The sequence below is a fragment of the Rattus norvegicus genome, chromosome 6 (genome assembly GCF_036323735.1).
Source record: "Rattus norvegicus strain BN/NHsdMcwi chromosome 6, GRCr8, whole genome shotgun sequence".
Lineage (NCBI taxonomy): Eukaryota > Metazoa > Chordata > Mammalia > Rodentia > Muridae > Rattus > Rattus norvegicus.
This window is the reverse complement of record NC_086024.1, coordinates 112,771,272-112,783,062: the sequence shown is the minus strand read 5'-3', so window position 1 is coordinate 112,783,062 and position 11,791 is coordinate 112,771,272.

The following is an 11,791-nucleotide window of genomic DNA, read 5'->3' as shown; positions in this document are numbered from 1 at the left end:
AGACTTCCAAAGTGCCTGCATCCTTTTCCTCAGTGTCCCTCTCTGTTGGCAGCTGTCCATAGGCTGGCCCCTCTCCTTGTTGACCTCAGCCTGCTCATTTCTTTTTTTTTTTTTTTTTTTCTTTTCTATTTTTCGGAGCTGGGGACCGAACCCAGGGCCTTGCGCTTGCTAGGCAAGCGCTCTACCACTGAGCTAAATCCCCAACCCCTGCTCATTTCTTCTTGAAGGTTCTCCTTTGCCACCTCTTCTCATACCCTCGCCGCTTATCCCGTGACCCCATCGGCCTTCACAAAAGTTTTCCTTGTCATCAGTATTTAAAACTAGTAAATTTCACATAAAAAGTCAACCTATAACCAAAACCAACAAAAGCACTTCCCCCCACCACCACAGAGCAGCAGCAGCCTGGAGCCGCCTAGCAGGCTGCCTTTTTTAATATTTTAATTATCTGGGGGGCTTGTTTTGAAACATGGTTTTGCTGTGTCATCTGGGTTGGCTGGGAACTAACTAACCTAGGCTGTCCTCACTATCTCCGTTTTCTGAGTGCTGGGATTGCAAGCCTGGTGCGAAGCCAGCTCTGCTCAGCTGTTCCTTTGATGAGCATGGGGATTCTCCAGTTCTCAGTCCCCTCCCTGGATGCAGCTTTGCTGACCCCAGACTGAGTCCCTGACTGTCCCCACCCCACCCCTACCGCTCACTATATTGCTGAGGATGACCTCAAACTCCTCCCCATCCTTCTGCCCCCAGCCCATCACTACTGTAGTCTTGGCTGACCTGGAACTTGTTATAGAGACCAGAACTTGCAGTGGTCCTCCTGTCTCTGACCCCAACATATGTTTGAACTTCAACTCCCACAGTAATTGGTGCAACACTTTGGAGTCAGCCGTGGGTTAGATTCCCTCCTACTCCACCCCAAGGTAAATGGGAAGACCACATCTCTTCTCAGGTTCTTTTTGAACAAATTTCAGGCCTGGGCATATCTGCTCACATTAACTTCCTCAGGTGGAAATGCCCAGGAATACTTGCACCCTGAACTCAGTTGCACACCACGCAACAGCCAGGACGATCTAAGAACATGCGCTCATAAAGCAAGAGTCAGCTAAGCAATGAAAAGCCAATGCCCTCAGCACTCAGGAAGCAGAGGCAGGTTCCAGACCAGCCAAAGCTACAACAGTGGGGGCTTGGAAAGCTGGAGGATCAGGAGTTCAAGGTTATCCTCAGTACATCGAGTCCCAGGCCAGCTTGGGTTGGGTGACATCCTGTCACGAAAAAACCAGAACCTAAAAGAAATGTCTTTTTAAGTTTAAACACAAGAGCTAGCAGAGAGCTCATTGGTGATCTACACAGAGAAGTCACACAAGGCAACGGAGTTGTCTAGAAGCCAAGAGAAGAGGCTTCAAAATAAAACCTTGCCAGGCCCTTGATCTTGGATTTCCAGCCTCCAAAGCTGTGTCGCGGGTGTCTGAGCCATTCCATTTGTATTTATCTTATTGCAGCATCCCAGAAAGGCTAAGATCTCCCTGCACTTCAGATACCGGTAGCACCCCCACGTTTTCATACTTACTGCTTCCTGTGGGCTTCTCAGCTTTTCTACCACCCATTCCTGGCATTAAACTCACTCTGGAGTAGTTTTTGTACTACTCTCCTTTTTCTTGGTTGGACCTGTTGTGAATGATTTTCCTCTGAGCAGAGCCACTGCCATCGTGGGGAAACTCCAACCTGTGCTCTTTTGCACAAGGATCATCCCAACTGAGGTTGTTGACACAGGAGGGTTGGGACAGTCACCAAGGCCCTCACCTTGAGTATTCAGTCGCTCCCTACCACCTGTTATATGCAACCGCACCTTAATTGTACATGGCTTCTGGGAGGGGCTGGAGTATGGGGGGAGGGGGGCTCATCCCTGCTGGATAGAGTCTCTCCAGGTACAGCCTGTTGCCCAGAGCAGCATCCACACCCCTGTGACTCTTCACCTGCGCTCTGTAAGGAAGCACAACAGACTTGCTGGTTTCCCTGGTTTTTCGTTGGGAGCCTTAGAAGGGGCATGTATATGTTCTTTCTCCTTCTGGGAAGAACTTTTAGCAATAGGACCACTTATCACTCTTGCAGGCATTACGTGAGCTGTGATATATTTAATTATACTCATTGGAAATACAACGGGCTGCATAAGAATGAATTCTAAACCAGGGCTGGGACTGCAGCTCAGTGGTACGGCACTTGGTTGGTATGTTCAAGAACTCAGCAAAGCCAAATATATAAATAAATAAATAATAAAATTACACTGGCTCATGTTTGAAACTTGATTACATCCATTTGCCAATCGTGTTGCATTAGTTGTCCTGGGCCTCAGTTTTCTCATCTGAAAAATGGGGACATTACCAAAAGTCATCTAGCAGGGCAAATAGTGTTTGCATTAAGTGTGAACCAATAAAATAGGAGAAAGGACAGCGGATGAGAAGGTGACAGTGTGATTTTCTCATAATTGACAAGGTATACAGTTGCTCTCTGGCAGCACTATGGACCTCTCGGGATGTGGCCTAGAAATATGTTTATGATCCTCCACAATGTTCAGAGCAGTGGCTAGAAAGGAAGGGCATCTTTATAAGTTGAGTGTTCTTGATTTTGTAAACCCCACAGAATTCCTTACATTAAGCCTGTCCTTCCTTCCACACTTCCCAAGGTGAGCCCTGATCTTGTTGTCGTTGTCTGGGCTTTTCCCAATGGACTTGGAACTACTCTTGCCTTCCCTCCCCACTCTTACACACCCAACATTGACCCTAGTGTTTGACCTGATCTCTCATCCAAAGGAAGTGCTCAGAACTCCAGAACAAAGGTCAGCAAGTCATTCCTGTAAAGGGCCAGGCATTCACGGTTCAGTGGTCGGAACATTTTCCTTCCTTGTTCTTTCCAGCATAAAACGAATCCATCAGTAACAATTCCGTGGAATAAAGACACAAGGGAAGTGCACAAGTTCCTTCCTCCTGCATGATCCTCTTAAGAGCCTTCGTGTATTTGTGCATGCGTACTGAGGGTCCTCAACCTGCGACTGGTGTTTGCTGAGCCTCCTACCCAGGAGCAGTGCAGTGGCTCTTTCTCCAGAGAGGCTGCAACGTCAATCTGCAAGAATGCAGAGGAGGGGGGTTGGGGGAGGAGGAAGAGGGAGGGATGCCGGCCAGCCTCCGTTCCCAGAAACCACGCCTGCTGCACTGCAATCTGGTGTCCCTGATGACTTCCTTCCCTGTGCGCATCCTCCTCCTGCTTCGCCAGCACGCAGAGGCCCCTGAGCGGTGCTGGAGGTGGTGCCTTTTCCTCCTGGTCCCCCTGCCCGTCCCCTTTCAAAGGATCACGGAAGGATTCTGCCACCCTGTCCTCCAGCGTACTATTCAGTATCTCTTGCAGTAACCGCTGTCAAGGCTAACCGCAATCTGTTTTAGTGAACTTTCTAGAGAGAAAGGTTGTCGCCATTAAGTGCCTAGGGACACGCAAAACAGGCTGTCCTTTTGCGATGGAAGCCTGAAATAGCCAGCTGACCTGACTTTCACCCTCTGTGGGGAGCAGAGGACCGTTGCTGGTGGAGAGACCTGGTTCTCCGTTTCCTGGTGACAAGGTTTTCTACTCCGGACCTTACTTCCTCTTTTATCGTTGTTCTTCCTCATTCCTCAATCAAATCCTTAAGAGCCTGGAAATGAGCCTATCGCGTAGAGGACCTCTTAGCCTAAGTACGAGCACGCATGCGCACACTCACGAGGCAAAAGAATCAGAAGTTCAGGGATCATCCCTGGCTACATAGCGATATCCAGCCTGGGCTACAGTGAGATCCTGTTTCAAAAGGGACTGAAATTGTCCCCATAATTGTCACAACTTGTGGGTCGTGACACCTCGTGGGAGGTCAGGTGACCCTATTACAGGGGTCATCTAAGACCATGGGAAATACATATAACTTACCTTATGTTTTACAGCAGTAGCAAAATTTTATAGTTGTGATGTAGCAACAAAAATAACTACAGTTGGGGATCACTGCAACAGGAGGAACTGTATTGAAGGGTCACAGCCTTAGGAAGGTTGAGAATCACCGCATTAGAGTAAACTTGTAGTGTGACTAGAGTCTTTAGTCCTAGACCTTTGAAGGTTGAAGCAGGAGGTAGTTTGAGGTCAGCCTGTTTTTAAAACAGAGAGAAAGAAATTGAGGAATTTCCCATCTGAGTTGATTTTAGCCCCTCCACCCGCTGGAGTCTTCCTCCTACCCCTTCCTAGTGCACTTACTCTTTCTGCCTCAATATAGAACACTCGAGAAGTCTTTTAATCTACACCTGACGTTTTCGAAGGAATTCCTGGGTCTAGAGACTAGCCTAGTCTATAGAGCGGGTTCCGAGACTAGTTGTGGTGGCACATGCCTTTAATCCCAATCCTGGAGGCAGAGGCAGCTTTCCATGAGTTCAAGGCCAGCCTTGTCTATAGAATGGGTTCCAGAACAGCTGGGACTAAACAGTTTCTGTCTCCAAAACCAACCAACCAAACATACAAACAACGTGGAAGCCAGCTGGGCCTCATAGCAAGACCTTGTTGCAAATAATAAGTAAGATTAAAATCTTATGTGCAGTCCTGGGGTGGGTCTTTCACAGCCGAATATAAGCATGTGCCTCCCGTCCTTGCCCTGGTTCACTTGGGCCTGGGTGTGGCTGACAGAAAGCCAAAGCCACACGTTCTCTGTTCTGGGCTTTGGAAGGAGGCTCCGTTAGTAGATGTAGGCCTAGCTTCCTAGGATACAAAAAACCCAGGCTGGGCTCTGCCTGTGGAATGCTGAGTCAGTGGAAGCTGGTCTGCAGAGAGAGCTGAGACTCTCAGTCTCCTCAGTGAGACTGGCTTTCCGGTTCCTATTTCCTCGGTTCGGGAGTAGCTGCTCTCGGGTCCCTCCTAACTCACAGCGAGCATGGCGTGCATCTGTATGAATTTGAACATATCTGAGGAAAAGTAAGAGACAGCCTAAGCGATGACTTCAATCCCTAGGGAAAGTGGTGTCCTTAGAAAGGACGGAAAGGGGTGGAGCCAGAGCTCAGCTCAGCTACATCACTGAGGACCAAGGCTCCTCCACGAATTGGACTCGCCATGTTGATTTACCGTTCAGCTTGTTTTCTCGTGGTCTCGGTAGAGCTCCCTTGGCTCCATACATCTTGTCCTCACAACACAGCATCAAGTAAGAAGGAAAGGAACCAGAATGAGATGGGCTGGGTTCTTGTTAATAAAGGCAAATCTCTCTCGGAGGCCCTGCAGAAGAAGGGCCTACTGTGTCTAGAAGTGGGTCGCTGACCTTATACCAGGAAGGCTGGAGAGGGAAGGTGTGGCAAAGGAGAATTGGATTTCTGTTATTACCTTAGCCCAGTTATGAATCACGAGCTGGCAAGACTCTGATCCGAGATCAAAGGTTTCCTCCCTGTACCCAAACAGAATCAGGAGTGGGGGAGGGGAGAGAAGCTGCTATTGGGAGAGAAGCTGGTGTTACACAGAAAACAGTATCCATCATACCTTTCCCAAACTTTCAGTTCCACTAAAGCTAACTTTGTAGCCAAGACTCTTGAGTAAGATGTCTGCTGGAGGGAAAAGCCATCACAAAACAGCATGCACCTGTACGTCCAGCTGCTCCACAGTGACTTGGGAAGGAGGCCATCTTGAGTCCATAAACTCAGCCAGGCTGGGCATTGTTTTTTTTTTTTTTTTAAGATTTATTTATTTATTATATATAAGTACACTGTAGCTGTCTTTAGATACACCAGAAGAGGGTGATGCCTCTTTACATCAGATCTCTTTACAGATGGTTGTGAGCCACCATGTGGTTGCTGGGAATTGAACTCATAACCTCTGGAAGAAAACTTGGGTGCTCTTAACCACTGAGCCATCTCTCCAGCCCCAGCCTCTCCTGAATATTTTTTTTTTTTTTTTGGTTCTTTTTTTCGGAGCTGGGGACCGAACCCAGGGCCTTGCGCTTCCTAGGCAAGCGCTCTACCACTGAGCTAAATCCCCAACCCCTCTCCTGAATATTTTTAATTCAGTCTTTAAACCTGAGCATTAATTATAAAAATGAACATGCAGAGTATCATCTGATACAGACTTCAGTTCTGATATTTTTCCTCCACTAACCACCAGTGTCTGAATCTGTCGCTTATTAACCCTTAAAAAAAAAACAGGTTTGGGGCTGAAGAGGTGACTCAGTGGTTAAGAGCACTGACTGTTCCTCCAGAGGTGCTGAGTTCAAATCCCAGCAACCACATGGTGGCTCACAACCATCTGTAGTCAGCTCAGATGCCCTCTTCTGGTGTGTCTGAAGACAGTTGCAGTGTACTCATACTTATATATAATAAGTAAAAGTTTTGCCCAGAGGTAGGGGTGCAGACCTTTAATCACAACTCTCCAGAGGCAGAGGTAGGTGGATCTCTATGAGTTCAAGACCAGCCAAGGCTACACAAAGAAACCTTCTCTTGAAAACAAGAGAGAGACCCAGTTTCCAGCCTGGTGGGTGGCACATCCCATCACTTTGAGGCAGACAAAGGTGGATTTCTGTGAGTTCCAGGCCAGCCTGGTCTACAGAGTGAGTACCAGGACAGCCAGAGCTACACAGAGAAATTCTGTCTCAGATAAAAAGGGAAAGAAAGTATCTCACATGTAGCCAAGGTTATCTGTGAGCCACCTGTCTCTACTTCTCTAGTGTTGGAATTATAGATGCACCCACCATATTCAGCTCAGTCCTTTCTTTTAGTTACTGTTAAGTGTTTTATTTTAGTATACTGAAGATATTGGTATATACTGGAAATTATGGAGTTTAAAACCCTAGTGCCTGAGCCAGCAAGATAACTCAGCAGGTAAAGGTGTGTGCCACCAAGCCTAATGACCTGAGTGTAACATTTAGGACTAATGTGGTGAAAAGAGAGCTGATTACCAAAGACCTCCGACTTCCACATGCACGGCGTGCCCTGCCCCCCCCCCCACAAATAAGTGTGGCAAACAAACAAAACCTTGTCCTGTGTATGTTTTAAATAAGGTATCTTGGGTTTTGGTTTTGGTTTTAAGTTAAGAACTTAGTACAGGACTGGAGAGATGACGCTGCTCTTCCAGAGGTCCTGAGTTCAAATCCCAGCAACCACACGGTGGCTCATAACCATCTGTAATGGGATCTGATGCCCTCTTCTGGTGTGTCTGAAGACAGCTACAGTGTACTTAAAATAAATAAATAAATAAATAAACAAACAAATCTTCCCAACGACCATCTCAGTATTAATTCCTGCTATAAAAAGTAATACAGTCTGATAAATAAAACTGTATATTTACATTGAAAAAAGTAACATAACAAAATACAACACATGGTAGAGAATAGTGTTTTTAGTGTATGTACAGCTTCCCAACCATCACTGTAATTCAGTTTTAGAACAGTTTCACCCAAACTTCATATATACTAGCTGTCAGTCCTGTCCTACCTCCCTCTCCCTTTGGATTCACCTCATACTCATCCTTACCTAGGCCTGCTGTCTTGGCCATTTTTAGAACCATGTGCACTTCTTCTTGTCTAAAGCCCAATGCTTTAGAGTCCCTGTATCCTGAATTAGTATCTCATTCCTTTTGTATTGCAGAATAATATTCTGTTTTACGAACATCAACCTTTTGTTTATGCATTCATTAGTTGACAGACATTTGAACTGTCTCCACATTAACTATTGTGAAGGATTGTGAACATTTGTATACATGGTTTTGAGTTGATATTTTAGTTTCTCCTGGGTAGAGACATAGGATAGAGTTTCAGGGTTCTATGATGGCTCTGTTTCACATTTTAAGGAGTTGGACAGGGCTGGAGAGATAGCTTAGTGCTTAAGAGCACTGACTGCTCTTCCAGAGGTCCTGAGTTCTAATTCCAGGAACCACATGGTGGCTCACGATCATCTGTAATGGAATCCAATGCCCTCTTCCAGTGCGTCTGAAGACAGCTACAGTGTACTCATATATAATAAATAAATAAATCTTTTTTTTTAAAAAGGAGTTGGACAAGTATTTCTAGAGTTGCTGCTACACTGTGTATTCCCACCACCACCATGCAGGGCTCCAGACGGCTTACCAGCTCACCAGCTCACTGGCTCACCGACTCACCCGTACCTGTTACTGCCTGTCTCTTTATTTTCACCATTCTAATCCTAATGTGTTTGAAGTGTCATTTCATTGTTCTGTTTATCCAGTTGTGTGTGTGTGTGTATGTGTGTGTGTGTGTGTGTGTGTGTATGTGTGTGTGTTTTGTTTTATTGAGAGTCTTATTTCATAGCCCAGGCTATTCTGAATTCACAATCCTCTCCGCCTCTGCCCCAGAGCCGTCATTCCAAACATTCACCGTCATGCCTGAAAGCCTTTTATTTAACCTTCTCTCCTAAGTTGCCCTGCCTACAAGCTGCATGCAGTATGGCTGTTGAATACAAGTGGCGACAGGTGACCTTCGTATCATGGTTGTGATCTTGGGAGAAAAAAAAATCCAGACTTTCACCACTAAAGCAATTCTAGCTGAATGTGCTTCAGGAATGCCCTTTCTGGGGCTGAGGAAACCGGCTCTTCCTAGTGCGTTGAATGCTTTGTCATAAAAAAAAAAAAAAAAAAAAAAAAAAAAGGTGCTTTTTTTGTGTCTATTGAAATGATTGTGAGGGGTTTTGTACCTTATTAATGTTTCATTTAGTTAATTGTTTCCGTTATTAAAGCAAGCTTGCGGCTCCACTGGTATTAGGTTTTAATTGTAATGATCAGTAGCTGCAACATTAAAACGGAGGAAATACTTAAAAGTAGAAAGTTAATCATCCACAACAGGAGCTCAGTATTTTGTGTCTGACTAGTTGGTACTCGCCTTTATGGCACAAAAAGAAACAGAAATAGCTGGGCATGGTGACACGTGCCTTTTATCCCAGCCCTCAGGAAGCAGAGGCAGGTGGGTCATTGAATTGAAGGCCAGAGTGAGTTCAAGGACAGCCAGAGCTATACAGAGAAACTTTGTCTCAGAGAGAGAGAGAGAGAGAGAGAGAGAGAGAGAGAGAGAGAGAGAGAGGGGAACAATCCCACCTTCAGTCAGGCATAGTGATTTATGTCTGTAATCCCAGCACTTGGGAGGCAGAGGTGGGAAGATGTTGAAGTCTAGGCTCACCTGAGCTACCTAACAAGACCGTCTCAAAGCAACAAAGCAAAACAATCTGGAGCGAGCACGTGACAACTGAAAGTGTGCCGCTTACTTTGGACTACCAACTTGAGTTGGATTAAGAAACAAACGCCCGGGCTGGAGAGATGGCTCAGTGGTTAAGAGTCCCGACTACTCTTCCTGAGGTCCTGAGTTCAATTCCCAGCAACCACATGGTGGCTCACAACCATCTGTAAAGAGATCTGATGCCCTCTTCTGGTGTATCTGAAGACAGCTACAGTGTACTTATATATAATAAATGAATAAAACTTAAAAAAAAAAAAAAAGAAACAAACGCCCAGGGGTCTGGCAGATGGCTTAGTAGGTAAGAACAGTTGCTGTGTAAGCCTGAGAGCCTGAGATCAAGGCCCCATCTCCTACATAGAAGTCGAGCATGGCTGCCATATCTGTAACCCCAACTTTTGAGGAGCACAGAGAGACAGACCTAGGAGCTCACAGGCTAGCCTAGAGGGCAAGCATCAGGTTCAGGGAGATAAGCTATCTCAAGGGAATAAGGGTATCCTTCCTTCTGTGTCCATGAAGTAAACACTAGCACATGGGCACACAGGTATATCCATTCTCACATGTATGTACACAGACATGCACCACCACCACCATCCCCATATACACCCACCTACAAACAGCATGGACAAGTAATATGCACATATGAAAATTCATCAAATTATGCACTTGAATATGTGTAGTTTAACTAAGATTCATTAGACCTCTTAACTGCTGAGCCATCTCTCCAGCCCCTCAGTAGGCCTCAATAATATTATTTAAAAGATTTTGATGAACTTGGAATACAGCTCAGTTAGTAGATTTTTTTTTCTAGCATTCACAGAGCCAGAGTTCAATCCCTAGCGCTGCATAACTGTATGATAGTTTATGCTTGCAATCTCAGCGTTAAGGTAGAAGCAGGAGAATGAGACGTTCAAGGTCATCCCTGACTACGCAGTGAGTTCTATGCCAGCCTGGCCTACATTACACCCTGTTTCAGTAAAAAATGAAAAAGGAAACTGGGCAATGGTGGCCCTGCTTTTAATCCCAGCACTTGCAAAGCTGAGGCAGGAGGAACTGTGAGTTCAAGGCCAGCCTGGTCTACAGCATGAGTTCCAGGAGAGCCATGGTTATAGAGAAAATTTGTCTCTAAAACCAAAAAAAAAAAAAACCAAAAAAAAAAAAAATCAAACCCAAAACCAAAAACCAAAAAACCAAAACAACAACAAAACCAACAAAAGGATTCTGTTGAGTGCTTATAGTCACACACACACACACACACACACACACACAAACACACACACACACACACATTTCCACCTACCTCTTCTGGTGCAGCAGAGCTCACAAGTTTAGTGCACACTGCAGGCCCTTCATCTACAGCAGCCTCCGGCTTTGTCAGTGAGTCCCTGCCTTCTGTACTTAGTTCCTCCATATTTAAACAATCCTCACTGGAGACAGGCAGGAGGCTCAGACCTCCCAGGAAGCTAACAAAATTTACAAACTCGGGGATCTGAGAAATGGACCAGATCCACAAGACACCTCCCTAAGGATACTTAAGCAGTGAGCTGACAGGAGGAAGGAAACCATCCAGTGGTACTGCCTGCAAGTAGGTGGAGGGCAGCTTCCCTGAGTCGTCACCCATGCTGGGCTGGGCTGTTTCGGTGATGTAGCTGCCTTGAGTCACTTATGCTTCAAGGGCTACCCCAGTTAACTCACTAGTCACTAAGTTACACTCGACTGACTGTATCCGTTTGTCTGTCTGGGAGTTGGTGTCCTGACTAGGGAACAGGACTTGGTTCATCTCTGTCCTGGAAATATCCCACAACAGTCGCTCGGCCCACTTTCCAGTGTTGGCTTTCCTAGATGTTTTCTGTGGTAGCCAAATGGCTGTAGCTCGTGTGAGCCTCACATTTAGCTGACACGCCTCTCAGAGCAAACAGGTTTCCTTCCCTGAGCCGTGTGTGAGTCAATAATATCCCTGTTCTGAACTTGAGCAATCTTCAACTCACTCAATGCATGACCCCTGACCAGAGGAGCAGGTTTGAGACGGACTAGCTGGGTGGCGATGGTGCTCATCTTTACTCTGAACACTTGGGGAGGCAGAGGAAGGTGTCCCTCTGTGAGTTCGAGGCCAACCTGGTCTACAGAGGGAGCTGTAGGACAGCCAAGGCTACACCAGAGAAACCCTGTCTCCAACAAACAAACAAACAAACAAACAAACAAACAAACAGTAGCAAACAACAAGAACAAAAACAAAGAGACAAACCAGGGGGAGGCAGGAAGAGTGGTCAGCACAGGAAAGGTCGGGTAAAACAAAGGAGTGCTCTCGAAGCTACCACTTAAGAAGCTTAGGCTTAGAAGCTGATACCATGATGTGTGAAGTGTACCACATGTGGGAGCTTGGAGAGGTGGTGGTTCAGTGGTTAAGACTACTGGCTCTTCTACCAGAGGCCCTGGGTTTGATTCCCAGCACCCACATGACAGCTCACGACTGTCTGCAGCTACATGAAATAAAAATAAATCACTTTAAAAAAAGTGTGCCAGACTTGGAAGTATTAGAAGATCAAGGGCATTTCAAAAAGTATGTATGCACAGTAAAGCAGT